This window comes from Sitodiplosis mosellana, unplaced genomic scaffold, assembly GCF_009176505.1.
Source record: "Sitodiplosis mosellana isolate CC-2019 unplaced genomic scaffold, AAFC_SMos_1.0 Smas_scaffold_6181, whole genome shotgun sequence".
Taxonomy (NCBI): Eukaryota; Metazoa; Arthropoda; class Insecta; order Diptera; family Cecidomyiidae; genus Sitodiplosis; species Sitodiplosis mosellana.
The window spans coordinates 1407878-1432255 of NW_022601422.1; the positions used below are offsets into that span (position 1 = coordinate 1407878).

At 37.3% G+C, this 24378-nt stretch overlaps 1 protein-coding gene across 6 annotated transcripts in view; it reads right to left on the reverse strand.

Moving 5' to 3' along the window:
- Nucleotides 1–15158, reverse strand: part of LOC129576392 (protein pangolin, isoforms A/H/I/S) — a 131835-nt gene extending 116677 nt beyond the window's left edge. The window contains exon 1 of one of the 6 annotated variants that reach the window (XR_008688882.1): nt 13519–14335. The gene's annotated coding sequence lies outside the window, so the exon portion shown is untranslated. Of the gene's footprint in view, nt 1–13518; nt 14336–14578; nt 14883–14909 lie in introns of those variants that run through there. The other 5 variants (XM_055461489.1, XM_055461491.1, XM_055461492.1 and 2 more) reach the window with 5 other exon arrangements.
- Nucleotides 15159–24378: the final 9220 nt, after the last annotated feature.

Consider the following 24378-nt stretch of genomic DNA (forward strand, 5'->3'; position numbering starts at 1 on the left):
ATAAAGTAATTTATTCGGGACTCAAAATATGTGCAAAACGCATCGTGCAATTGTGATTTGTCAATACAAGAATGGAGCAGAGAATGCGCGCGGCGACACAGTCGACTACACAGTGTTTTCAAGACATACTGTACATATTATTTGTCGATGCGATAGATGTAGAATTCACAAATACCAATGGATATCCATCGAAATCGACGAACACCGCACAATATTGTCTATATATCGTATTGGAGTTAGTATCGTGATAATAAGGGTTCATCAGTTCAATTTGTCTGATTGTATGTTAAAAGTGAACGCCCGTTTGACCAGCGGCCAGTTGCCAATTAGTGCGTAAATGAATTTAATCGATGCATATCGCACAAAACACACTGATGCTTACACAGACAAACCCAGGGAGAGAGACAGATAGAAAGACAGGGAGATGGCAAACAATCGAACGCGTTGTTCAGTGAAATCATATCAAACTTAGGTGGAACTCACAGTGGTTGAGCAAATGCAGCATAAAATCGATTTCGAGAGTATCTCTGCATATCATGTGTCATCAACCGAGAATTGCACTTAATCAACTTGAACTCTTCGGCCTTTTACGCGCCATTCACTCTTTTCTCTCTCACTGCTCGAGTCTAGTTCAATAGTTTTGTGGTGATTGCAACCGAAACTCAACCGATTTATCAACGCATTTTCCGCGCCAAACGTTTTCGTTAACTAAACATTTTCACATTGAGCACAGTGCGCAAAACATATGTGTACAAACTATTCAGTCTGTTCGTTGTTGTGTTATTTCTTTTTTATCAATTGTCGTTCGCCAATCAGGTGAGAGAACCTCTGCTTGGCAACTCATGTAAATATCGATTCTTTTTTTCGTCAAATTTTGAAAACTTTCTGTAAATTATTGCGTTAAACGTATTCATGGTTCGTCGTCATCGTGCTCGTTGTCGTCGTCGCTTTTTCTTCATTGGTTCCGTTTTGAATATAAAAATAACGAAATGTCTGTCGAACCACAAAACGAAAAGAAATATAAGGCTAATAAATTTTAAGCGTAATAAATGCATGAGAAGCAATTTAAAGGAGAAAAAAGACGTACGGAACCAGATAGAGACGAGAAAGAGGAAAAAAAAAACAACAGACGCACACAGGACATCATGAAAATTGATTGTGAAATCAACATCAAGTCGAAAAGCAGCAGAAGAAGAAACAGTCGAGACACAACGAAACGAAGAAAAATGTGGAAGAACAGCAAGAATATGCAGAGAAGAGACATCGGAGCCAACATAAAAATAAATTTGCATATTCATTCAAAGACACACGGTCATTTATCTCTTCGCGTATTTGGTGAGAGCGCGAATGCATGGATGCACGCGCGTCTCATCCACTGCAACTGCGCTTAAAGGATGTGTATGTGTGTGTGTGTGTGTGTGTGTTCAATGTGCAAATTCGACGACGATGAACATGAACTTTACCGAATCGTTCGATAGCCGTGGAATTTCAGCTCCTTTTGTGTTATAAGAGTATGTGGATCGAAAAAGGCTTTAAATTATCTCTATTGACCAAAAAACCATTGACCATCAACGTTAGAACTATTGAAAACTATTTGAATAACTACAATTAAACAATAATGATCCCGAAACGATGAAGAGAAACTAAAAATAATCGAAACAACATGTGAGATGCTTAATAAAGAAAGAAAATGAGAGAACAAAGAATTTTATTAGTACAAAGTAAGAATGAAGGGGCAAAAAGCAAGCACATACAGCCGAAAAATGCGAGAAATGAACGAAAAAGAGCCCAAAAACGTGACAGCGAGAAATTAAAGAAGAAATTGATGATTTCAGTATGTAACAAGCATTCAATCCGGGCAACTGTCTTGTTCTGGTTGAATAAACGATCGAATCACACAAAAACTGTAAGTGTTTGATGAAGCAGAATGAGATAAATAGATAACAATAGTGGCCAGGGCCAAAGTAGATGGCAACACACACACACACACACACAGAGACAACGAGGAGGAAAAAAAACGACGAGGATAAACACAGAATTGAAAACCTTGACTCCGTAATCGCACGCACACACGTACGTTCATGCACTTGGTTTCTGTGTGATTTGTTTAAATAAAATGTCAAATGCATTGTGAAAACCTTTGCCCATTGACTGCATTGAGAATACATATATAAAAGCTTAACGATGCATTGCTTCGAAATCTTCTTGAAATGGGCCCACGGAATGATTGAGCACATGTATGATTGGAATAGAGGAAATGTTTGATTGAAATCCGTTCACATGCAGAATATCAAATGGTTTCAATGTTTCTCGCACTTTACAGGATCTTGCACTGTATTCGAATGGAATACACGCGCACACCGTACACATACACATAACACGAGCTCACTTTTTTATTGTGTGCACAATTCGATTATATAAACGAGAGTGTATAATCTCAGCAGCAGTGCGTACAATCTAGCAAAGCGAGAAAAGGAATATGCAAGAAGAACTTTTTCGAGCTTCCATTCCCAGTCTCTGTCCATGTGTCTGTGGCTCTGTGTGTGAGTATGTGTGTTCGTCTTGTTCGCGACTGATTGTTGTTGTTGCTTTTTCACTGGTTGTAAATAACAAGCCTCGTTCAGAATTGAAACTGATGTGGTTAAATTATTTGATTGCTGTTGTTCTTGTTAGGCTCGGCATGTTTTTTTTTTTTCTCGGCCGTTCGCTCGTTCATTCGTTTGCCCGTTTTCTTGGATGCTTTGAACGTCTTTGTGATGCGCGTGTTTTCCTTTCACGTGTGGCTCTCTGCTCAGAGTGTGTTTATTTCGTTCTCGTCGTTTTCATTTCATCTCTTCTGTTAACACATTTTTTTTTCGGTTGGATATGGTTGTTAGTTGTAGTTATTACATCGCCCCAAAACTGAGAGCCAAGAAACACGCAGAGAAAGAAGAGAGGACGAAAATGTGTGGATCAAGCGTACGAGCGCGATCGCGCGCTCGCAGCATACTGGTGTATTTTCAAGTGCAACGATGAACAAAAAAAAAACTACAGGAACGAGATGACTATAAACGAAACATATAATTTACAATAAAATATAAAATCGGATTTCGGCCCTATTAAAACTGTTGATCATCGCGGTGCCATCCATTTCAGGCGCTCATTAGCATCCTCTTTCATTGAGTCGTTTTTTGTTGTTGTTGTTGTTGTTTTTGTGCCCAATCAAAACTTGTTGGCTGAGTGAACGCGCACATTTTCGTTCACTATTCCAAATACAGTTGAAACAATGTTATCTGCATTAATTGTTATTGATTTATTTGTTGTTGTTATGCGTTTTGGCCAACCAAGAGTGGATGATGCAAAAAGTTCCATTCTAGTGTCGCGATCATGAGCGTGTCTTGGCCAAGAACCAGATTGAAAGACCAGGAGATGGGACAGTATGATGAACAGAAGAGAAAAAAAGCGTATAATAAAAACAGCCACAGAAGTATTCACTAAACAATGGCTTTTATCCATTTACAGACAAAGCAAAGAATCGATAAATTAAACCAAAGACAACAAAACACAAAAAAAAAAAACAAAGAAATAAAAATGGGGAAAACGACAGCACAATATAGTGCAGCTAAAAATGCGAGAGATGCGCTCGCAAGAAAATTGGATAACTAAAACAAATAAAAGGCATTTAGTATACGCAGACCAGAGAAATAGAGAGAGAGAGAGAGAGAGAGAGAGAGAGAGAGAGCTGGCGAAGGAATACGAGACCAGGATAAAGAGAAAGACAGAGAGATGAAAAAAATCTGAAGAAGAAAAAGCCTTCATATAATGTAAGACCAGACCAGACCATGAAGCACACAAGAAAAAAACGGATCAAGAGAATGAAAAAAAAAACAACAACAACAACAACGATATCTTCGTCAACAGTGATCGACGAAGAGAAGAAGAACGACGATGAAAAAACACGCATTGTAAACTCAACATAGTACACAAACACATTGGCATCTCAACTCTGGACACTTCAGTCAACATAGTGAGTTGCAACACACATACTTGAGCATGTTAAAAAGAAAAGAAAATATTTGAAACGTATTTTAAATATATAACCGAAAAGAAAAATACACAATAGGCGCGCAGACGAGAGGTCGAATGAAATGTACAAAAGCCGAAAAAATTAACTCCAATCCAATGAACGAACGAACGACTAAGAAATTAGAGAAAGAAAGAACGGGTGCAAGAAGCATATATACACACATGACTCCGCAGTATACCGGTGAGCTCTCAGTTTGAATTGCATCGTGTCTGGTCAGTCACGTAGAGTGTATTTATTGTGTGTTTTGTTGATTGTTCTGTGGCCAAAAACCCAATCGAAATCATTCGAATCATACCAAATGGATATCGATTATCATGCGCGCAATTTTGTTAGAATGGGTCCCACTCGATTATTGTGTATGAGGCTAGACCGACATATGCATTTTGTGGTTGCATCCCCACCATCTCAAATCAATAACAAGGTGATGAAACTCAACTCTCTCGATCCATCTCTCGAACTATCATAATATTTCTGCTCAATTTGAGCGCGAGATATGATTGATTCGATTGTGTGGTGCTTGGTTGGTTTTTTATATAAGCTCATACGAAAGACAGAATTGGTAAAAAGGATGAAGGATGTCGTTTTTTGGTAGTTTATTTAGTTGAAGTAAATTGATAAAGAGAAAAAAGGACAACAACTGCAACGAATGAACGAACGAACGAACGAACGAACGAAGAAACCATGCAGCAAAGGAAGGCTTTTGCAAATGATAACAGAATGTAAATAAATAAACAAATGGGCAGAGAGCAAGAGCAAGCAAGTACAAACTTCTCAAGGAAATGACGATAGATGATACACAATGCAAACACTCGATAAAGGAAAGAAAAGGAAAAAAATTGAATAATAACATAAAATTATGTCGTTGAAGTTTATGGAGAGAATATAAACAGATATGCACCTCTGCGCTAGTTAAAATACATGCGTGTGATTCTGAACATCTCCGCGCAGATAATACGCGAAAAAAGGAACAAATTCGAAATATTTAGCACACATAAAAAAGAGAGAAAGAAACAAATCAAAAGGAATATCGCTGAGCGAGGACGACGATGCAAAGCGAATAAACAGTGCCAGGCCACAGAAATGACTAGCTAGCTGGGTTTTTAAAAAGCTGTCAGACAGTTTGTGAGCCGGTAGATGCATGCACGATGTGAGTAGCGACGACAAAGTCTCACAAGCAACGCTTCTCCATATATGCCAAGTGAGCATTTGTTAGGCAACAGCAACAACCGCAGTACCAGCAGCAGCAGCAGCAGCAAACATTAAAATTAAAGCAAATGTAAAATTGAGTTGATTGTTACAATCATGATATAGTTAGGTAGTGCTCTCGCGCGTTTTGCACAACATGGGCAATGGCGGAACAGGAGAGAAAGAGAGGAGAACAGAACGGAAGAGAGCGAAAGAAAATGAGAGTCATACATAAGTGTTAAAATCTGCAGCATTTGCTTGACTTTTAGGTATGTTTTCGGGCATTGGGCTTGTTTCGGTTATTACTCTTTATCATCATCATTATCATCATCATCATCATCACGATCATCATAATTTGGAATTCGAATGTTGGTAGCATTTGCCTTCAATGTCAATTGTACGGAATCAAAACGGTTTTGTTGGTAGAAGGCGCAGGCATAATTTCATTGCCATTTCTCCGTTCACAGTGAACGACGTTCGCATACATATTTATCGATTCAATGTTCATTCTCTCACTCGGTGTACAAACTTTATTCTCTGAGCGCTTGCCGATTCGTTTGCTTGTTCTCGCTGTGCATCTCTTTTGTCGTTCGTTTATAAATATGCGTTTTTCGTTGGAAAAGAGCAAAAAAAAAAAAAATCACATGTTTCATTTGTTTTGGGGGCCAACTTTCATTAGCTTCAACCAGATCAGAAACGATTAATTTTTGAAAACGGGTGAAAACGCCTCAAAATTGAATCTCGCGCTCACAGCAATCAACAAGAAGGCTTTGCCTTCGTTCGTTCGATCATTTCTTCTTTTTTCTTCCTTTTTTCGTAATTTTGTTATTGCTCATTTTCATGGTTTCGATTCGCTGTGCTGCTGCTGCTGCTGCTGCTCCTGCTACACATGTGTACGTATTTGAAGCCAAGTGCCATAAAATACAAATTCATGTGTGTCTTAAAATGCAACCATAAAAAGAAACGTCGAAAAATGATTTCGAAACATATTATACATGCAATTTTTATTATTGTGCTCGCTCATTTTTTTTCTACTCCTTCTTCTTCTTCTTCTTGCTCTTGCTCTTGCTCTTGCTCTTCATCATTCTCGTCGAACGAGAAAGAGATCTTTCTCGCCTCAGAGCTGTTCATAAGAGGCGAACGTGTGCACGGGGCTTTAGTAATTTGAAAATGAAAATCAGTCAAGTCTAAGTGATGTTTTATGCTTTCATCATGTGGATTCGATGTGTTATGGCGCGCGATTCAGAGACGCTTCGACAGTGTTCTTCGATACAAATATGTTAAAGTCATCGATACAAGGCGCAGAGAGAGAGAGAGAGCGAGCGACAAAAAGGGAAATCATAAGCAATAAGGATAAGTGTAAATGCACGCGTGCATCTGAAGAAAAACAGATCGGCTCAAGAGCGCGCGCAACGAACGAGCAAAATGCTCAGCTCTTTTGCCATTCGTATCCAATAAATAATTCAAATAATCAGAATTCGCTGTGTGTCTTCAGGTGATTCGCAAGGTGCGTGCAAGCCAAGCAGACAGCCATCGCAACTGTGAAATTCGACAATAGCTGTAATCCAAATTATTCGACAGCATGACATGATGCGACACTCCAAACACCCAACCAAATCAGATACATGGTATTTAATAAAAAGAAGAGAGGAAAAAAAACGAGTGAAGCAATAAATAAAGACGATAAACATGGTTTGCTGATCTGACTTCCTTTTTATTCCACTGTGTTCAGTCGCAAGAGCTTATTTTTCTTGCTGTCTTTTTAATTTAGCACGATCAAATCGTATTTGTGCGCGACTTAGTGCGCGAAAGCAGTTTTTTTCTTTGTGTCACTGTTTGCTCAGAAATCAGGAATGTGTTTGTGTATTTCGTTCCCTTTCTCAATAATTTCTTGAACATTTTTCTTTTACTGCGATCGGCTATCGATATATTTCTTCATTTCTTTCTGAATATCGTGCGAGTGAGAGCTTAGGTATGTGTACACAAGCTCAAGGCACAAAATGTCATTATTATTATTACGCGTCAGTTTGTCGATTACCTATAATTTTTCGCTTATTTCATATGTTTTTATCGCTTTATTTTCTTTCTTTTCTTGCTTATACCCACTTCATTCAAAACCATTAGTTCCGATTAGATATCACGAAGTGTAGTGTACATGTGAAATAACAAAGGTGTTTGTTTTGATGACGAGGAAAAAACGAACAAGTAAATTTTGTTCGAAATTATAGGAAAAAAAAAAATGTAAAACATCAATGAAAAATGCTGGGCAAAATTGGAAATTCTTCCAACCATAGTCAACAGAAGAAATAAAGGCTTCAATAATCCAATTTAAATGCAATTTCACTTCAAGGTTTGATCAAACATTTGAATCGGATGATTTTAATGATTGCGAGACTGAACGCTTCTTTAATGTGTTGATGGCGCCTTTGACAAATTGTCAATTTGTAATTGTTGCCGTCAATTTGCAGCCAGCAATGGAACGCACGATCAATTCTGACGTTCGCCTGTCGTTGCTGTTGTTGTTACTGATGTGTGTATGTTTTTTTTTTTTACTCTTCCACTTTCTTCAGTTGTACTTGCACTTATCATGCAAAAGTTTCCATTGCTCGCACCAAAAACGCAACTCGGAAACATACATAACAAGCGAATGACAAATGCGCACTCGTTCGCTCGTCACATAAGGAGCGATATATAGAGAGAGGGAGATGGCGAGAGACGCGACATGTGTATATATTTTTGATGTTTAGCATTTTCATTTCGGCGTGTGTTCACCTCGACATCGAACCAATGAGCAAGATCTATGTAAACAGTCTAGTGAAACTGGTGTGTGCGTTTGAAGGATGATTTTTTTTTTTTGGTCTCTGTCATCAGGAATTTGTTGGGGTTTTGGAAATCATTTGTTTCCAATTTAAGATATTCAATTCAGTAGCCGTTTGTCTCTAGCTCACATTTCGATGCGATTGTACATGCACAAAACTATGTTTAAAAAGTCAGTTTTCTAGTTCTCTGACTTTGTTCTATTCTTCCTTCGTTCCTGTTGCTGCCGCTACACTCGTTCGGTTTAGTCATTTTGTACTCATACACATACATGGATATTCTCATTTTTGTACATGTTTTCTTTCGTCTTTTTTTTTCTTCGTTTAAACGTTTGGATTCTCGTTTCGTTTTCCTTTCGTTCGTTCTTGTTGTCATACTCGATCCGTGGAGACGCAGCAACAAATGCGGAGAACTAACAGCAGCATAACGCCAACAGTCCAAATCTTTGTGTTGTGTATTCACAAGAATTGTGCTTTTTTTCTTCTTCTTCTTTACTTCTCTTTCTGTTTTACGTTCTTCGTTTTCATTTTCTTCTTCTCCAGTGGATGCATGAGTTTGTGCAGCATGCTCAAGTATATATATTTTTTCTGTTCTTCACTTCGTTCGGTTTTGAAGAAGAAAAAAAAAATCTCGTATGTATTCGCCTTGTTTTTCGTTTTCTTGGAAAATATTATGAAGAAATTTCCAACAACAACGCCAGAAACAACAGAACGAAATAAATCTTTTTTATACGAATTGGGAGAGAGCGAGAAGAAGAAAAAGCAGCGAATCGTTGAAGAAGAACATAAATCCACACAACGACGAATAAAATTCGAGAGAGAGAGAGAGAGAGAGAGAGAGAGAGAGCAAGGAAAAAAGGAGAAACAGGAGAAAAGATAGAACAGCAAAAGTTCGTCGTTTTATTCTTTATTTGGGCAAACTGATTCAATTCACAGCCAAATAGATGATAATCTTCAAGTTGGAAAATGTTTATACACGCAACAGCAACACACTCACACACGCGGTCATATCAAATCGAATCTCATGGTCATGGAAAATGAAAAGTGTGCATTTTTTTCCCTCAGCGTTCACAGTAGCTGTCGTCTTTAATTTGGTTTTTTTTTTTTGTACATTTTTGGGGCTCGGCTTTAATTTCATTTTCAATTGCTGTCAACTTCGATTTCAGTTTCAATTCGCATCATGGTTGCGTTTCATTCTTTCTTGTCGAATTGCTGCAAAGCCGATTTGATTTAATAATTAATCAAAGTGAAATTGTTTTGTTCCTTTGGAACATCGTTGAATTTATATTTAAAAAGAAGAAAAAAGTTTCGGTGGATTTCAAAAGTGAAGAAAAAATAAATGCATCGAATAGATGTGAATTCATTCAACGAAATCGAAACCAAAGTAAATGTAATCCTCATGGAAAACTCAAACCGAAATCCCATGTTTGAAATGAAAGAAGGCACATTTTGTCGGAGCACCAAAATGAACATTAAATTCTACACTTACAGAAACATGTTTTTTTTTTCTGCCGCCGCCACAGCCGATACTTCTTCTTCTCTCGGTCGCATTTTCTTAAACAAATGTTTGCGCGGGCGTGCGTCAGCACATCCTCACAGATAGTTCTGGTAGCCGACGTGAGCGAATGCTCGACTCACTTGCTCTCTGTATGCATGTGCGCGCGTTTTTATGCCGCTCATTCTTTTTTTGTAAATAAAACTCGAAGAACAAATAAACAAGAACTCCGCGCAAGATTTTCGTTTTTCCAAAACGATATAAATCCCCGAGTGAAACTCTCTCGTTAACATTAGGCAGCTCCGGTAGCTTTGATTGTTTCCGAATAGCGCATCAGCCGCACTATATCCCAAGCAAACCGTTCGTAAAAACAAATCAAATGAGAACGAGAGAATAATCTATTTAACTTTCGATTATCGAAATGAACAAATCTGTTTAACTTGTGTGGTGCGGTAGAACTTCTTAACTTGGTTTTTCTCTCACTCTCAAAATAAATGAATTAGTTGGTAGTTGATAGGCGAAAGTGCAAAGATGGCACTTGGCTCGTGACACTCTAGAAAAACGCATGCGAATACAAATTAACAACATCGTTCTTAGTCCATTTTTCTTCTGTAAAATGAACCAGACATGTTTTAAACATGTGAAAGAACGATTTTTAGAGCTGCACAACAAGACAAAATCAAGAAATATGTGGCAAATTACGGAAGAAAAAAAGACACACACTCGAAAGGTTAAGACAAAAAAATGCGTGCGTGTGCGTGTGTGTGTGTGTGTGTTGGTGTGTGCAACAAAAATGAGATGTGAATGATGAATAAAGGATGTTTGTTAAAGGCAAGGCGAATGCTAGTTGTTAGCATGCACAATGCGCTAATAGCAAAGAGTCATGAAAATTCATCAAGACATATTTATACGAAGTACATAATTGAAAGAGGAAAAAAGGCAACGACAACGACGACGACTGCAAGATTCAAACGAAAGGAAAACAAAAAATAAACGGAACAGGGCCAGAGATCCGAAATTGCGAACGAACGAGAGAGAGAGAGAGAGAGAGAGAGAGAGAGAGAGAGAGAGAGAGAGAGAAAAAGAGAGTGCCCAAGATGGCAAAAAACGCTTCGAGACGCACACGAAAAATTGCTTCAGCTGAGAATAAATAATGTAGCATACAAATTCATTAAAGAGCGAATAATAACGAAACGAACGAAATGAAACTAAAACTAAACTTTAAAAGAAGAACACGAACGAAATATAAGGTGTTTATGTACGTGTGTGAATGCGCATGTTTATATGATAAACGGAATAATAGATATTCACAACGAAAGATGAGAGGCACACGCACAATTTGTTAAATTATATAAAGCATACACATCTCTTGGCATCGGGAACAACAACAACACCAACGATTGCGAGAGCATACATATTTTATCATGTACAATGTTACATTAATATAATCGGCAAACATACGAACGGCAAAACACACAATAATCTCTGTGGCTGTGCTCGCTTCTCCCTCCCTCTTTCTCCCACTCTCTCTCCCTCTCTCCCTCTCTGCCATTTCATTCCCGTCTCTTTCTCTCGTCGTGTGTTATGATTGAGAACAACTGAGAAATTTCAACGGTGAAAATGAGGAGCGCGCGCGGGAGCTCATCGCAACATGACATAGAGGAAGAGCGAGAAAGGAAGAGATATCAAGAACAAGAGCCAGAATAACCAAAGAAATATAGATAAAACCGTCGTCCGAACTACATGGATGCGCAAGCGATGCCGTAAACGCTCCAACTGAGATCTGTGTTTGTGCTTTTGCCTCTCTGAAACGAAACTATACGCTCTCATACATGTTTCTACACACATAATCATAAATCCTTTTACGTTTTTCGGTCGAACGCTCTGTGTCGGCTATGTGCGTTCATTTACTGCGCTATTGTTGCTGTTGCTGTTGCTCTTGTTGTTGTTGTTGTTAATCATCACTTGAACGGCATATAAATAGTTTTGAATGCATAAATCCGCATGCAAAAATTATTCACACAACCGACAACAACAACATCGACGAAGACGATGACGCTGAACTCAAAATCGCGTACGCACATCATGTATACTATGTTGTTTTGTAGCCGTGCGTGCTATCGTTGTTGTCAACGATCAAACCTAATACGAATCATTCGCTCTGTACTCAAAGAATTCGATTTTGTTGGCAAAAGAAAGAATTTTGATCTCAAGTTCCAAGTGTGACTTTGGTTTTCGTTTATCGTTTTGTTTAAAAAAAAAAAGGGTATCAAAATCGATTCGGGCCATTGTTGTCGATTTGCAATCAAATGTTTGAATGTGTCCTTTTGTATACGGCGGGAAATAACTAAAGGCGATCTTTAGCCCGATTCATAAACTACATTTTATTTTAATGTTTTTTTTCTTTTATTCCTTGTTGCTGAGACAATCGTGCATCAACCAGTGAATAAACACCAAGTAAAACCAACCAAAAACACAAATCAGAACACCACAAATGAACAGCTGCGATGGATTGGAGAGAGAGCGAAAGACTCTTGACTTCGAATCATTACAAAAATCTAAGCAGAAAACACATATTATATGTAATGCAAAAAAAAAAAATGACGACAAATGGCAATGGGGAAAAATGATGCAATTTGAAGCGTAATCGCATTTAACAACATTGTTTAATAAGCAAATGCCTTGCAAAAATCGGAATCTGTACTATTGCGACAATAATATAAACGACAAAACGCACGCCCGTCGTCTCTCTGATAACACGATGAAAATTAACGCGATCGCGATCTCCCCCTTCGCACTTTACATGTTTTACTTTCTGATGTAAAATCGAGTGTGATCAATATGAAACAGTTTGGCTTTTGAATGAACGAAATTGCGAATTGCAAACAATCAATGCGGATCGAGAATAAAAATGTATCGTAAACTGTTGTTTGCAGAAACCATTTGAAATGTCCACATGTTTCTCGCACTACATATATATATATATCTCGTTGAGTTTCTATGCCATTCCCAATGATCATGTTATTGACTATTGGATGTGCGAAAATTGTAATACACAATCATAGTGTAATCAAATCGAGAATAAGAACACAAAGTAATCATGATTATTGAAATGTGCGACAGTCAAATGACAAATCGCACCGATTGAACTTCATGGTGACAAACGGCTGTTCTTCCCTCTTCTTCTTCTTCTTCTTCCTTGTCTCGCTCTCGTTCGTTTTCGCATCATTTAAACTGATTGCACAAGATTTTCTATTTTGCAGTAATTTCCCATTAGTTTCAATGACGGAAAAAAAGGCGTAGAAGTGAGCAATAAAGCAAAGAAGAAGGAGAGAAAAAAAAGCGCAACGGGCAAACAAAATCGAAATAAAAGAGCAACGAAAATAAAATGTCACTATGGTCGAGCACACGTACACACTCCTCGCGATCGATTTGTCAGTAAAAATTGCCTGGTTATCGCGTGTGCGCCAAAAAAAACAAATATCAGCAGTATTCATCGAGTCACAGGCTCAGTCAGCGAGCAACACACACAAACACACACACACACACACAAAAGAAAGTCTAATAAAGGGCAAAACCGATTAAGGAAAAATCTATTTTAATTAGGCCGAGTGATTGATGACAAATGAGTACACACACGAAAATAGTATATCTAATCGGCTAATCAGCGCAAATGGTTTCATTCCTTCTCTGTCTTGCACTCGTGGATTTTTTAATGGCCGCCCGCGTCTCGACGAAATGAAAACAGAGACGGAAAAATGACGAAGAAGAAAAAACCGCAAAGTAATTTAATTAACACGGGGTGTTGATATGAAACGATGTGATTTGATTTCTGAACTTTGCCAAAATAATGCAATAAATTTCTAGGCAGAGACAGAGCGAGAGAGTGAGAGTGAGAGATAAAAAGCGAGTGCGCAGAGTTATCGGAAACATCGACTGGATTTTTGTTACATTACCTTTGGGCGATCGATTTCGGTTTTTGATTATGCGATTAGAAATATTTCAATAATAACAACAATCAAAACGTGTTTATTCGATACTTATTTAATCGAAGAGGAGCGCCACCCGACAAACCACATTTACTTCTCTTTTTTTTTTTGCTCTCGCTTCGAACAGTCGATTTGAAACGTTCGATATTATCTTATTTATTATTATAATTGTTGTCATAATTGGCTTCTCGAACTGCAAAGCACGGGCACTGGTCACACAATATCGCCACCAATGACATTAATAATAACAATTGCTTTCTCTTCTGCTCATTGAACGAAAAAAAAAACACACTCTTTACACTGATCGCGTTTACGCACACCAAACGTTTATCTATTTATCTCTCTTTCGGTCTCTTCGCGCTGCTCAGCCTTTTTATTTATATTTATACTATTTTTTATGTTCGCAGTTGTATGTTTTCAAACGTACAAGTTTTTTGTTTTGTTTTATTTCGTTGCCGTTTTTGGTGTTTCAAACGATAAATGTCTCTTTTACTCTTTGTCTCGCGTAATTTTTGATTCACTTTGCATTTGTTTGGCTGGTTAAACATTGTTTTTTATGCATGAACATCGTGGTGCTGTTCTCTTTTCTCATCGGTTTGTTTGGAGTGTCTTTTTCGCGGCGTGTAAATTTCTTAGAAATTATTTTTATATTTTCAATAGCAAATCACCGACGTTGTGGTCTGTAAGTGTGCACATTGATTGGGTATTTGCGCAAAATCCATGTGAATTGCGATGCGAAATAGATAAACAAAATCGATTCGAAGGAAAAAAACGGAATGAACGATGACGGCCCCAACCAAGAAACGGTTTGAACAGTAATACAAAAAAAAAAAAACAAATCATAATAATAATAATAGCAAAAGCAACGACGGTTGAACAGACGATGATGATAAGCGATCGGGCGCAACAAAACCGATCGTTCACGTCGGATCAAAGCAGTTCAACTAATTTTAACAACAAAAAAGTATCAACTCCTTCTTTCAATATCATGATAACCGTAAACTGAACGATCTATCAATTTATATACCATTTTGCAAGTTGTCACTTTGGAACACCTACACCTTTTGTGCAGGTTCTAAGTCACAAACGAAAAAAAACCGGTGGACCGACAAAACACCGGACTGTTTTTTTTCCTCTTCTTGTTGTTTTCCTGTTGATCAACCAAAACTAAATAAATAACCAAATCACACGCACAGTGCAGTCAGCAAGTCAGAGCAAACACCGACAAAATATCATAAACAACATTGTATTTTTGTTCCATCTCTTCAATGCTCTTCATTTCATTCTTCTTCTTCTTCTATTTAATGATAAACAATTTTTGTTTTGTTGGTTTCAAGAAAATTGAAATTTTAATTTACCGATCACACGAAAAAATTACACGTTCGGCAACACAAGTGAATTTAACAGTTTTTCTTTTCGTTTTGAATTTGTGTTTTTTATCTTTTTTTTCTTTCTCACTTTTGCTTGTGTTTTGTTGTTGTTGTTGTTTCACGTTTTTATAATGTACAAACAAATGATATTCATTCAAAAACGAATAAATCACACACTAAAAAACGGACACACGAAAAACAATTTTGTGTTACATTCAAGAAGGTTCATTTAATACTAAAAAATCATGTTGAGCAGAGAACATCGCATACATATGAGACACACAGAACCCGACCGACCGATTCGACAATATACACAGAGAGACAGAGAAAAAAAAAACACAGGCGCATACTACAACAACAACAATCCATGCAGCTCACAATGTTTCTCTCGTTTTAAATTACATTTCTTTTCCTTTTCTTTTCCACATTGAACACAGTACAAGCTAGCGCACTAGTGTGTGTGCCAGTGTGTGTGTGTCTGTGTAAACGAACGAGCAAACGAATGGCTGCGATTGTATGATTCCATACACAGAGAGCAAGCAGCAGCACAGTACAGTATATCAGTTCGGTTGGTCCGTGCGTATTTCATTTCGATAGAGGCAAACGAAACAAGTCATGTAGCTGCAGTGCGCCATACTTGAATTTAGTTTTGAATGCGAATTTTGCTTCAATTCCTTTTTGTGTCATTCAAAACTAATCAAGTGTTGACCAAAATTAAAATTTTACAGATGAAAGAATTGGAAAGAAAAAAATAATAATAAGAATTGGAAGTTTTATTTGAAGAAATGTAACATTTTCCGCAACTATAAATTAGTTTATTTTCACATTTTGCGAAAATGAAGAAAAACAAGCTCAATCCTTCTTTAGCAAAAAGCAAAATACCAAATTTGTCTACTTAACATAATTATTCGTATCGTTTGGGGAAAAAAAAACTCTGCTTTCTAACTGGTTCGAAAGGAATAACGTTAGTTAGCTAATTGGATAATGAATTGTTATCACTGGCTGAGTTCTACATGTATTTTCGTCCAAACCTAATGAAAAGGTGCCACATAGATGTGAATTAGTGTGCGTTAGGTTGTGTATAGGCAATGGAAGCAGACAATAAAAGTATTTGTAGCCAAATCGTAACACAGAGCGACTGATATAAATACGTGCATCGCTGTTGGTTTCCAACGAATGAGAGCTATATGGGCTGTAAGCGCATTGCTGGGTCGGACAGAAGAGTATATATGCTGCTACATCACAACCGTACCAGACAGCCACAGAGATAGTGCGGCTGTGTCGCTAGAGCGAAAAAGAGAAAAGAAGCAAACAATCGCATAAATACAAAAATTCGTGCTCAGCCATACATCTATGTATGCGGATGGCTCTCTGTGAGACTGTGAGACTGTGGTGTCGTCTCTTTCTCGCCGCAACTCACTCTTGTTATTCGTTGGCTACATATGCACAAATGCAAGCAAAGCAGGTTCAAATGCGCTACAGACAAGAACATCATCAGTTCAGCAGCGGCGGCACGCAACACACCAGTGAACTTGTGCCCGTCGTCATCGTCGTCGTGGTCGTTGCTGTCGATCGTTGGTATGGGTGGAATGGATTCCGCTCGTAGTGTGTGCGCATGTGAAGCAATGTCGACCGATAGAAAATAACTGCAGGATGGGAAATGATGTGAGGCGAGAGCGCTAACGATCAGTGTTGTGAAGTCAGTGCATTGCTCACATATGTATGCATACACTACACATTCGATGCAGCAGCAGCAGCAGCAGCAGCAAACACATGCCATATCGGGTGCCCACTTTACAAATGCAAGGTTGCGCTTGTATTATTCGGTGTGCGTCGTTTGTTTTATAACATAAGGGAAAAAAGTAATACTTCGTTGTTGTTGTTTTTTCTCGCTCACTTTGTTCAACTTTTCGAAGTGAAAACATTTTTATTTTTCATTTCGAGATGCATACTTACACATGGCTACGCAAAACTCTCTCTCTCTCTCTCTCTCTCTCTCTCTTTCTTACTCTCTCATACTCTTCGAGTCCATATTACACAATCTAGAATTTGGTCGATGCGTTTTAGTGTTGTTATTTCTCCTACTGTTAGTCTGTCTGATGATAATTATGATGCCACTGTGTGTATCAGAATATATCGTAAGTGCGGCCTGTCTTTTCTATCGCCTTCTATCTATCTCTCTATCTTAGTCACATTCCCTAATACCTCGCTCTAATTTAATACCTACTAAGCGATTTACTCTCTTCGGTGTGGCGCATCGAGAGATAGAGAGAGAGTATGTGTGAGTATTGCCAGGGTTTTACGTACCGATTATTTCCTGTCTGTGCCTTTTTGTGTGTTTAAATCTATTTTAGTTGATTTCGTCTATATATTTCCATTTTGCTGCTTTCGCTCTTTTCATTTGCAATTGAAATGTGTCGGTGTGAGCAGCCGCCGTTGTTGCTGCTATTGCTGCTGGTGGTGGTGCCGCTTCTATCGTTTGTTTTATCTTCTCGTCAAATACTTTACGCATCTATTTGCTTTGATTTCATTCTTCTTTTTTTGTTTGTTCTTAAACACAAAGATTAGTCAGTATGCATTTTATGCATTCTATGCAACGACTGCATTTGATTTGCATACAACATGCCCCCACATGAATTCATGTGGAATACATTACAACAAGTATGGCTCAAGATTCTCTCTCTCTCTCTCTCTCTCTCTGCCAAGTCCATTTGAGTTCTCGCGGACACATCGAGAGTGCCACAATGACAGACAGCGACGCATCGATATTCACACATAAAATATGAACCATGCAAATATTATGACAAGCGCGAACTCATTTATTTGCATTAACTATGTGCGTACATCAAACTAAAGCCATGCTAATGGTTCTCTTCACCTGCGTTGTATTTCGGAAAGGTAATGTTAATTAAGTGGCCGCGACGCTTGTTTGTTCTTCTGAATTGAAATACGATCGACCTGAGGAATTTCAGAGATTTTCTCGTCTGTCACCGTTTCGTTGTGGTGTCACCGTGGTTAAGTATTAACGGACTTGAAATTGAATAACGTGCGACACACATGCTTCTGATTTCATGTCGAATGATTTATGAGCCTGCATTTAATTTCGAGTAAAAGCCTAATCTCGGTAACAGAAAGGTGCTGCATTTATCAAGTTTTCGAATACACGTCGAGAAACCTATGAACCAAAAATTTAAAAAAAAAATTCAAGTTTACTGTCGAACACGTTCGATGCACTCTAATCAGCATGAAACGCATTGCAATCTCATTCCATCGCATCATTCAATGATGCTCAAATGGACTATAATGCAATGTAGCAATGAAGAACGCATTCGAAAAACGACAATGTCGAAATGAGACGAACATTACGAGCCACAAGATGAGCGGAGAACATATATATATATATATATATATATATATTTCATGCGTGAAAAATGACTGATATGTCGAAGAGCTCTGTGTAGCCGCAAAATGTGCGAAAAAATAATATACACAAAAGACAATTTCTTCATGTTTGGTCATTTTTCTGTTTTTTTTTTTTTCGCGTGTGCAATGTGCATACAGAATTCGTGAAGTGTATACGCAGAGACGGCGAGCGAGAGAATATGAGAGAAGTGAATCGATTGTTTCGGTTGCAAGTGTGTGGGCAAGTGCATGCAAATACACACATTGTGTTTACATACACGCACAACTGAGAGCTTCGTTGCATAGAAATGGTTTTTGCTACTACAATTTAGAATCATCTGCTTGTATGTAGGATGAAAGCTTGGTTTATTATACCTTTTTCAAGTCCTGCATTTGCAATAGTGCTTGTATGGGTAAGAATTTCATGATTCTTAATGAAAAAAAAAAATGATAGAAAGAGAAAAAAAACGAATATAGGGAACAGAGAAACAGAGAAAGATTGAGCGGGTGAGGTGAGAGAACGAGGTGCGCTCATAAAAAACATTATTCCGTGATGATTGTGTGTGATGATGGCAGCGATGACAAGTAGTTTTGATCTTGTTAGCAACATCTCGCGTTCACGCTCCTCGATGCATACGCCAAATATTCATGTGTTGTGATGCACATCGCTGTCATTGCAAAGAGGTAGTAGCATTAAGGTGTGGACAAAAATACATACATGCAAAGTTAAATATACGCAAAACACACGAAAAAAAAAATCGTACGACAAAAAAAACAACAAAGTAAACGAGAGAGAAGAATCTGACTCAATCGCATCAAACATAATCGAGCAAACTGTGTAAAACAATGTAAACCGGCCATTTCACACGAAATCAGACAAGAGTTGTGGTGTGGATGTCACAGAATTGACCGAAAATTTGAACGGATTATTGTTTCGATCACACACAGAAAAGTGACACTAATACACTCATAGCATCTATATAATATTTGACTTAACGGATTCTGTACAACTAATATAGATACATTTTACTGAATCGGTATAATTTAACTGTCAAGATTCAGTACAATATATACGATGTAATAAATTAAGAAATCGAATTCGAAGAACCACTTTTAATGCAATTCTGTAACCCATCAATTCCCTTTCAAACCGTACCATGGGTTCAGCCGTGTATATCCTGTTTCAAAATCCTCAACACCAAAAAAATTACCCCATGCAAATATTCAGTCAATTCCGCAACCCATGTCGGTTTTCGTATGGAATGCCCAAAATGCATGCATAGCCTGGATATTTAAAGCATAATTGAAAACTTTCACCATAAACACACGATTATCCCAATTTTGCCATGGCCAATGGCATATATTGAAAATGATGCAACTATGCATATTGCATATTCAATTCAAAACTTTGACGAACGAAAAAAACAAAAACAAAATATCAAATAATTGAAATTGCAAATGATGCAATGTACATTTTTGAAATTGGAACTCACTTCTGTTTAAACGCTACACGTAATGCTTTCGTTCAATTTATTCTGTTTAATCGCAGAGATATGAAATTGACTGATTCGGATTATAATGAAAATAAAAAATTTGACAAAAGATATTTTAGAATGGTCAAGTCCTTTTTGCAAAACAACTTTGAACTCAAGTTGATTTTGAATATCGAAATAAACACAAAAATATCCAGATTCTTTGACGAATCAAATGTGTTTACGAATAAACGTAGACAATTCTTCTATGTTTGAAATTTAAAAAAATCCAAAGTTTCAGAAGCTTCAACGTAGTCGAAAGTCAAAGCGATCATATTCCGTTGTGAATTGAAAGATTCAATCTTTAGATGCTCAACGAAAAAAAAAAAAAAGAAACAAGCGAACATTATTGTTATCTTAGATCATTTCATATATTGTCGCCCCGATCTGTTGATACTTTTATTTTATTTTTATTTTTTCGAAAGTAACCGAAACATTTTGATTTGCATATTAAGTGTTTGAACTTTTTGGTTCTTTTGTTACAAATTCTATCTTAGATCCATTATATTTTCGGACAGAAAGAAGAATACCGAGAAAAAAAAAACAGCTAATCGTTGAGTGAAGCCCGTGATATATGTCTTTTTTGCTTTCACACCTCGTCTGTTGTGGTGCTGCCGCTGATTTTTTATAATAAGATTTATGGTTTGGAAAGCAGTTATCGATTTCCTGCGAAAATAAGCAAGCGATGATACAAGTTCCAAACACAGCAATTGAAATGTGATTATTTTTTTGTTGTTGAAAAAAAAAAACAACCACAAGAACAACGACAGTAACCATAACAGCAACACTGAAGAATTACAATTTAATTCGAGTGGACCTTCACGTGAGATTAGTATTTATTTACCCAAATCGAAATTCTAAATCCTTATTTGTGTAGAGAGCACCAACACAATCGTGTCAGCAACCAAATTATGTAAACACATGTTTCTCGCAATAGGCAAATGCAGAGAACGGTTTTTGTATGTAAACGCATGATAAAATATTTAAATGACATTTGAAATAACCTGAATCCTCTAACGTTCTGTTTTGGATATGTGTATATGGTGCGTTCGCCATCATGTGTCACGGTATGCGGTCTATTCCATCATCATTTTATCCCTCTCGTTATTTGGTCTCTCTATCAGCTATCTTTTCTCACTTCACCTTTCTGCTGCTGCTGCTGCTGCTGTTGTTTTTGTGCACAACGAGTGTTGATGATTTTCCAATGCCTGTGCATACATACACACACACACAAACCAAACATTTCGCGACGTCGAGAGGAAACGGGAGCCTGAATTGATTCTAAGAGAGCGCGAGAGTGTGGCGAAAACTTCGTCTGCATATTCATTTTGTGCGTTATTGCCATTTTTTTTTTCCTGTTTTGTTCCTTAAGCTGTCACTTCGAAAATGTTGCATTTTCGCTTGAACTTGGAACAATGTATTTGATTTATACTCGTTCAAAAAGCCTGCAGCATGAAATGATAAACAGTATATGAATGTTTGTGTATATGAGTGTGATTTTCAATTAAACTCAAGACACTGAGCTCATTGTAGCATTGAGAATGCGGCGTTCAGAGAGCAGCAAAGCAGCAGCAGCAGCAGCAACTGTGAATCGAAAAACCAACACGAAAACTTTAATATTGCTCAAGTAAATAAGTCGCAAAGAAAACGAGCAAATAAATAAACGAACACACCGGAATGGAAGAGAGAGAAGAAGAGAGGGAAAAAACGCGTCTTTTTGAGGCGAGGCATTTGACACGTACGAAAACTTGTTGTTTTCAATACCTATGTAACTGGCTGGTGATTTATTTGTAAAAATATAAATCAGAGGCTAAAAATGAACTAAAATGGATTTTTTTTTTGTCATAATTACAAAGAGTGTGCGGGCATAAGCACACCCTACCACCGTCTTCGTTGTCATCGTCATCGTTATCGTCAGTGAGCTTGCTTGAGTCCGTACACAGGTAATTTATTCACAATTTCTGTGCTTCTTTGCCGTATATGACGCACATTAATTGGTTTCGACTGAGAGTGGCATCGCCATCAACACCGAACACAACTCGAAGGCGGAATGAAATGTGCGCTCTCACAAAATGGGCTTATTCTAACTATGATCATCGGCGGGGACGGAACTGCTCCAAAAAACTTTTACCCTTTCGGTTAATATTTGTATCTGTACAAAATTGTATCGATAACATCAAGGATTTGCGATGAACTGTCGGGCCAAATGAGCAAACTAGACGAAATACATGGCTAATCTCAGCATTTGTTAGTTTTCATTTGTTTGAATGAATTATACAAACAGATTGTTATTGTCTCAACATACCTTTTTTGGGGTTAAATTTTGTTTTTGAAACCGTGATTTAAAGTCTATACCACTTTTTTTTTAGAAGAAACAGAAAAAAATACTAATCTTCAACAAAAAAAAGCAAACTTGTTTGATTAAATAGTCCGAAAATAGTTTGTTAGTGGTATGGGTGAAAAAAAATGCAATGCACGAGTTTTTTTTTTGCTTTTTTTCCGTTGTGAACAACAACAAAACCATCGATTTATTTTGTGAATCAGTTGTTAAAATCCATCAGACAATGACTGCATAAAATTATGCAAGAACTGTTTTTTTTTTGTCTCTGTTTGTTGTTGTCGTTTTACCATTCATGATTGGATTTGGAGAGTTTCTGCGCGCGCGAAGAGCGAAAAATTGAGAAATGGAGGAGATGGAAGAGATACGAAAAATGAATTTATGACATAAAACTACAGTAAATTTCAATTATTCTGACTGCCTCTTTATTCGCTTTTTTCACGTCTACGACGTTTCGTATTGTCTTTTTGCCGTTAGATTGGAAAATCATATACATTACTGTACTGACACATATCCTTTTTTATCAATGACAAACTGACTCAGTTCAGAGTTTTTATCGGCATCGTTATCGATTGAATTTTGGTTGCTATTCTGTATTTGTCCAAAAATTTGAGTGACTTTTGAGGAGAAAAAGAACTCACGAAGAATATCAATTTTGTTAACAAAAAATATGGATCTAATCAGTGATTTCTTCTGAAATACAAATACCGATTCACCGAATTTAACACATCAAAGTGTGCATTACCATACAGAAACCATCGCGCTGTGTGTCCCAAATACCAATTCTTCATTGTGAATTTGTTTCTTTTTGCTACTGCCATCCCTCCCCACCCGTGATGCTATTTTTTGACATGTGTTTGATATGTTATTAATATTCGTTATGTACGGCATGGCATTTTTTATGTTTCATCGTAAGAAATTCATTAGGTGACATCGATTACAATTTGTCTCATATATAAATTGCTGCCAGTAGAAGCGAAATCGAAATTTCCATTGAATAATTGGCTGTATGATATGTGTTTTTTTTCATCTTCTTCTATCGTTCGTTTTCTTTTCTACTTATTTTCGTAAGTGGAATGAATTTTTATCGTGAGTACAAAAAGTGAGCTGAAATGAGATAGTAAAATATAGACGCATACAGACAATTCTAGAAAGGTCTGAACAAAAATATCGAATGATAAAACATTCCGTTTGGCAAAATGATTGTGAGCACCGAAATAAAATTAAATCGTTCTTCGCCATCAGTAACATTCAGTGTGACGTAAATGTGCAGACCGAATGCGATCGGTGTCTTGACCTCCACCACAAGGCAAACGCCGCATATGCGAGTAAACATTATTTATCAATTCTTTTGGTATTTATGACAAATGATAAGTAAACTAAAAACGAATATCGATCGCCCAGAGTTTCGTTTTTCTTTCTATGTGAAAAAAAAAAAACACCAGAGCAAGAGAATTTGAGTAGAAGTGTGTGAGTGGTAGACGGAGAGAATGAATTCCACAAGACTGGCCAATATTACTGACGCTTCTCTAATCGAAAAGCATTGACTTCAATTCAATGTATGATCCAATGAAATGCGCCAATCGATTCATAGCAAATAACTTTTGAATGTTCCATCAAGAAGAAAATAAAAGTAAAACTGCACGCAGCAGATAGGAGGAAAGAAAATGAGATTCTTGCGAAAGGGACGACTTGAAAATACACGGAACTAAGATGATTTACTTTATCGTGTTGGATATGAAATGCAGAAAAAACGACAACATCGTTCGACGAGCAATAGAGAACGAGCGGGCGAGAGAAAGAGGGATGGAAAATAATAATGAAAGCGAATCAAATTCTCAACGAAAACACATAAACGCATACATGGACAAAACGATATTGAAAATGAAGAAAAAAAAAGACAGAAAATAATGTAAAAGCGGAGATTGTATACATGTATATAAAAATGCTGATCCAATCGAAAGAATAGGCGCTTAAAGCCCCATCCAATACTGCTGCCGTTTTCCATTCCGATAAAAATGGAAATTATTGGTCAATAACAAGCATCTAAACTAAAAGTGGAAAAAGTGGAGCTGGATTTGGATATGGTGGCGATGGTAACAACAATAAGACATCAAAGCCGAAACAATGTGGCATCAAGCGTCGACCGATAATAAAAGCGGTAGCAGCAGTAACACACCGAATT